The sequence below is a fragment of the Agrilus planipennis genome, unplaced genomic scaffold (genome assembly GCF_000699045.2).
Source record: "Agrilus planipennis isolate EAB-ADULT unplaced genomic scaffold, Apla_2.0 scaffold213, whole genome shotgun sequence".
Classification (NCBI taxonomy): domain Eukaryota; kingdom Metazoa; phylum Arthropoda; class Insecta; order Coleoptera; family Buprestidae; genus Agrilus; species Agrilus planipennis.
Genome location: NW_020439124.1, coordinates 198,508 through 204,862, shown reverse-complemented (window position 1 = coordinate 204,862; position 6,355 = coordinate 198,508). Strand labels below are relative to the sequence as shown.

The 6,355-nt window shown below is 28.0% G+C and overlaps 2 protein-coding genes across 3 annotated transcripts in view; one reads left to right on the top strand and one right to left on the bottom strand.

Annotated features, from left to right (window-relative positions):
- Nucleotides 1-6,355, bottom strand: part of LOC108738848 (ubiquitin carboxyl-terminal hydrolase ZUFSP) — a 49,930-nt gene continuing 43,575 nt past the window's right edge. The window contains exons 8-10 of the transcript XR_003231751.1: nucleotides 647-815; nucleotides 99-244; nucleotides 1-26 (exon numbers count right to left, since the gene is read on the bottom strand). The gene's annotated coding sequence lies outside the window, so the exon portion shown is untranslated. The remainder of the gene's footprint in view (nucleotides 27-98; nucleotides 245-646; nucleotides 816-6,355) is intronic.
- Nucleotides 1,643-6,355, top strand: part of LOC108738857 (sialin) — a 24,694-nt gene continuing 19,981 nt past the window's right edge. For both annotated transcript variants that reach the window (XM_018472462.2, XM_018472461.2), the window contains exon 1: nucleotides 1,643-1,905. The gene's annotated coding sequence lies outside the window, so the exon portion shown is untranslated. The remainder of the gene's footprint in view (nucleotides 1,906-6,355) is intronic.

Here is a 6,355-nt window from a genome sequence, read left to right as displayed (position 1 = left end):
ATTCATTGATAAAGTTTTAATGGAACCTGTTAAAACAATTTAATGTTAGTTATATGTTCAGTAGGTTTTTTTATTGTTTTATTATAAACGATAATTACCATTATTAACATCTTGAGTCCTATGAATTTTGCGACCAGCTCATTAGGTGCATTCTTGAAATTAACAAATTAAACTGACTACCAGAAATGTTACATCTCTAAGTAGCAAGGTCCATCTAATCCAAGGATTTATCTCGCAGCAAGCTCTATATTGTACAAAAAGAAAAAACAGTTGTTAAAACCCAAATAATATTGAATATTTTACATATTTTGGCTATAAAACCAAAGCAATTCATCACGACGTGGTCACATGAATATGAAAAATCGGCAATCATCGTCTAAAACTGTTACCAAAATTCAAAAATTCTTACGAAACCCTAATTATTCGACCTCAAGTAAACTAAAAATCTCAAAATTCACACTAGATTTGAGGACAGGCAAGATGCCAAGATGATGGAACTCCCATGTTGAAACACGAAACCAGCACGCCATCCAAGTCGTTCACGCCAAAAAAAATTAAGCAATGGTAATCGAACCCCATCAATCACTAAATATAAACGTATTCCACATAATCAAATTAAAATTGAATAAGGTTTAATATTAAACACCTTCAGAAATAGTCTCCGTTTAACGACAGCAGAAACGATGGTACGTCGTCTTTTGGAAGCCCATAGACAAGTCGAAGACCGAAGACAATGACATATCCCTAGACTAGGTATCCATATATCACAAGATGAAATCATAGATAAGTTGATAAGAATGAAATCGGTGGAAGACCTATAGATAAAAATCCTTTCTACACTTATGATACATAGACAATAATATGTTTTATAGGTGCGTTCAATTACGCTAACTATGACACTAACAGCATATTTTAAATACTTATACCAATTTCTAATAATTAATGCATTTATAAATATTTGATAAAGAAATAAAGATAGGTTTTATTTATAGAAATTGTAAAATGAAAACATTTGTTTTCTCCTAACTTATTTTGAGATAAATGTATGTATAAACGCACAACATTACAATAAAGCATTGTCTAGTTTAAAAATTTACTAATGAGTGTGAGGATTTGAACGAATTGTGTGTAAATAAGTATTTAAAATAGGCACCTTAATCAAACACCCCTATTCTATGTGTAATTGTATTTGAGATACATTCAATGAAAGTATTTATTATTTCTATTTAAATATATTTTTCTATCTATATGTACACCATTAATAAACAATAAACTCAAAAGAATATATGACTATGAATGAATTGTTTAGAAGATTATTGAAGCATTTGTTTGTTTTCAAATGCCTTTATAAAGTATTTGCATTTTATTTCAAGTACTCTATGATGTAAGAGTATTTGTATTTGAATGTTTTTTACAAGATTGATGTGAGGTACTGATATAGACACTCAGTAATAATAAAGGAGCGTCCTAGACTACCTATTAATAAAAGAAAGAAGACTGAAGAGGCAGGCAAAGAAAGGGAGTTCATTCTTTTTGTTGTAATATGTACGTATTACTTTTAATCGCAGGAGGCTCGTCGTGGGCTCGTCTCTGACGTCACGGTGTACCTCTCAGCCAACTTTGCGATTGGTTAAATTCGAAAAACGGGGGAACTTAAGCGCTTTATAGAAAGTTGGAACGAAGCCGTTTCGTTTCGAATTCTAATTTCAGTTCTGCTGCCTGCTGTATCCCTTAATTCAAGTGTATATATTTAAGTGTGTGTATGTGAATGTGTTAAGCGGTGATCTTTACAAATTTTTTTAACAGAACTAAAATACGTACAAGCAATAGCAAGATTTCTTTGATAAAAAAAAATAATTTGCTGAAGTTTTACCGAAAAAAAAGTTGTGACTTTACATTTTTCAGGTAAGATCTAGGATGACGAATATAATAAACAATAATCGGATTTTTTCTAATAAAGAGTATTTTTATGGCAAATTACTTCGTCCCCTTAATGTATGTTTTTTCAACTTTTTGGCAAGAACTTTTTAGTACTAATTATCGTAATTTCTTAATTATGAAATTGCAATTGTATTATGTCGTCTCTTATTATATGCCAAAATAGACACAGACGCCTGTTTGTCGAAAGATAGTTCGATGAACTAACGCGTCGCTTAATCGTATTACACCAACGATTATGCATTTCAAATTTTTGTAATCATATACATATGCTAATTAATATACCTACCGTCATTTAACAATAAAATATTTCTAAACGTTCAAACAAACGAAAAATTAAAAAAAAATATTCTCATAGGTACAAGAAAGATCCTATTTTTTATCATTTTTCTTAAAGGTCTATTAGTTTATCTCTAAAAATTAGCATGATTAAACACTATCATTTAGGGATCGCTCATGAATTGGAAAATTAGTAAAAATCAACTATTTCCAAATTATTTTTTTCTTTATTACAGTATGCGTTCTTCCAGTGCAAAATTATCAGCATTTTTTTCAGAATTTTAGTTCAAAATATTAATTGTTAAGAATTAAGAAATTTTTAATTTTAATTTAGAATTTAGATCCACTGCAACGAGAAAAGATATCATCATCATAAGATCGTCAGTCCTTATGAGAAAAGATAAACAAAAAATAAAAAGAAAAATTGATTGTTTTGGGTTTTCCAATTTTTAGAATTTATGAAGGACCTTTAAAAGGTCATAATAAAATAAAACATTTTCACGCAAGAACGATAAAAAATGGTCGTGCGTTCTCACCATACATACACAATAATTTAATTAACTAAAGTTTGTAATAGGTATCTAATTAATGGTTTCAACGCAGCAGTAATCGATTCATTAAAAATCTGAATATAACACATTTAACAATCAAAATGAATTTAATGCAATTAATTGTAAAATTGCTTTAAATTGTATTGTAATGTATTTCATGTACGCTTCAATTATACAATTATTTTGTTAGTTAATTACTTAAACATTAACAAGTTTCCACTTAAGACATAAAGAGAAGAATATGTCTCGGTTATCTCTTTACTTCGAATTTCTATTAATCTTCTTTGGAAAAAAGCAATTGACTACCATAAATTCTTTCTAATAGTAAGGCACTCAATATTACATTATAAAAAACAGCAAAAAAAGTGGCTAGGTTGGGATCATAAGGTTACGGTAGAAAAAGACAACACGAACGAAGTACTTCTATTACCTTGCGACATGATCAGAAGTTATAATACGGGTTAAGGTGGGTTCAGCAACAGTAATAGACGTAGAAACAATGTCTTCGAAACAATAATTGAAAAACGTGTTCATAAAGCGAAAATTTTCTTCAACTCGAATTATTTTTTAATTCTAACATAACTGGTGACAGTAAATATTTTAATTTACTTTTGTGTTACATAACTAACTGACTTCTCATTTGAATACTGCACATAAAAAAGAATACATAGTTATAAATGTCTCAATAAACTGACATTTTACTATGTTAATACGTTAAAATTTAAATAATAAGTACATAATACGTAGATACTTACATAATAAACACTAATGCAATTTTGCAATCAAAAATGCATTTTGCAAATATCTATGCATATTGTTCAGAAAAAAAAATTATTGGTAAGAAAGATGGACGACTGTTAGGTACAATTTTTGAAAAATATTTACTAACAATATAAAACCAGTTTCATTATACATATTATTATAAAAAAAATATACCTAGATAAATGAGAAAATATGATACCTACATATTCATAAAACATTTAACAAATAATAATAATAAATCGTGGTCCGGATTATCAGGAAATGTAACTGCGGCAATTCAAAATTTCGATCCCTTTTTTAAATATATTGAAACAAAAATTAAAATCAGGAAATAATATGATATATTGTACTGGATTTAATGTTACATAATTTTTTATCTACGTATAAAAATTAAAGGCTTATTTTCAATAATTTTTCCATAAAATACTGTAACTGAATTGATCATTTAAATTCCCCAATGAGAAAGTCTGGAAGTGATTATCTAGGTAGACATATGTACAAACAAGACCTCCAAAAGAGCTACTAAAACGATTAGAATGTGTATTTATAATTTATATCAATAGTTTATTACATGCTGTGAATGGAAATGTAACATTTATCTATCTACCCACACTGATCAAAAAAGAGTCGCTGAACTACCAAGGAAATTGACTGAATTACAATTGAAATTGTATCGGCTGGACCAATTTATATGTCATTTCCCTGAAATAAGGCTAAATATAGAAATAAGAACTGGTTGTGAGATAAAGTTGACCAGGGAATCGGAAATTAATTTTTCTTTTCGAAACACATTAGTAGACGCAAAATACATTGATTTACTTTTGGTTTGGAAGACGATTTTAATGTGAATTTAATAGTTTACCTACAACTTGTTAAATGCATCTTCAATATTTACCTAATACAAAATTTGGTGAAACAATTTCTATCATTATTTTCTTTGATTGTCTTTATTATTACGTAAGTACTTAATAAACTGTATGTACTTCAATAATACTAGAGTCGAAACATCATAAAAAATATTCAATTTCATATATGTAGATTTTAGACTATTCTGTAGTCAATTTTATTTTAGTAGGTAAATTGACCCATCCAGCAAAATGAAACCACTTAATATAATTGTTACATAATAAAAGAATTTAAAAAAATAATTAAATTCGATTTTGGGAATTGTTGTTACAAATAAGTTAGACAAAGAAAATTTCCAAAACGCAATAACTTCTGTTATTTACAATATTTTGGTAGTCACATCAGAAGCATAAGATGGAGTTATGCATCATGTTTGTGTACATGAATGTTCAATCTAGTGCCAAATACTTATTTTGTACTGCAACGGATAATAAATAAATGCTGTGGCTAATTGAAAATACGGCGTAATTCAGAAATTGGGATGCATCATTCTGAAAATGTTACTAACGAAAAATGCTTACAAAAAAAAAGGAAAAAGGTTGGGCAGATACTTATTTACGATTAATTAAAATATAATAATCCAAAATTATGCAAAAAATGCATTTTACAAGCTGCAAGCAATCTATACAATACAGGGTACCAACTTTACTTTTCCAAATAAAGAATTATATTTAACAACAACAAAACAGTACATAGGCCAGAGTCGTGTAGCACTTAACGTTAGATTTAAAGAACATTTTGTACACCTTACATTCACTAGAACGGAAAAGACAATCTAATGAACTCACAGGGTGTTCTTATTCAAGTACACACAATATACAGTCCTTTCTTACACCAATCTGATACACCTAAATTTATTATTTATAAAATCAACCCTCCACAAAGATCCCTCTATAATACATACCTACTCAAAATGTCTTGGGGAGAAATTATGGCTATATACTAAGTTGTAGAATTTATTTAAATAAAATAATTTTAAGTTTATATACTAATTTCTACATGATGAGTCAACTAATTTTTTTAATGGGAAGGGGCATTGTTTTATTTTGTATCTTTGACAAAAATAAATTAAATTCCATCACAACAAATAATATTTTTAATGTTCTATAAAAAAATTTTGAAAACCGTCTTGAACTTGGCCTTGCACGTATACGTATACGTACTTATGAGAATATTATGGGAATAATCACATGAAATTATAATCTTGTCGTTAGAGAAGTAAACAGTCAATAAAGAGCAATATTGCACCAACTGCAAACTTTAAATAAATGTTACAGTCGTTGGTAATACGCTAATAATTTATTCAAATATTACGTTCATCGTCAGTGCAAATACATACACGTTACAATATCCCGTTTACCTTCTAATTGTAAAATAACACGTAATTCAATAAACGATATCTACCAGTTGAACCCGTCCAAACTCAACATGCATTTTTTTTTATGCAAGAAAATATAACCAAACTATTAGACATTGTATTCGGTTTTTTTTTATTAATTTTTTTACATATGTAAATGGATTTTTATACTTAATTCTTTTTTTTGTCGTAAACTTTCAATAATAAAAAGAATATACGTATCAATAATAACAAAATAATTTTAAAATTCTTGTAGTATATCGTTTTTTTTTTCTAAAAGAGCATGGCGGTGTAAGTATCGGGTAGTGGCCCCAGCGGAAATTTCAGGTGTCAATTTTTTTGTTAAATGGTTTTACTGAGTGCATATACCTGTAAAATATTACTTCAATATATGTATCAGTTTCTGGGAAAACTTAAAAAAATGTTTTCCATGAATTTTTTTTTCATTAACAGTTACGTAATATCAATGATCATAATATATGTTTTCATAACTTAGAGGGGTAGTTGTAATTAATATTTTTTGTTACTTTTATAATTCAAAAAATTTAATTTAATCTAATAT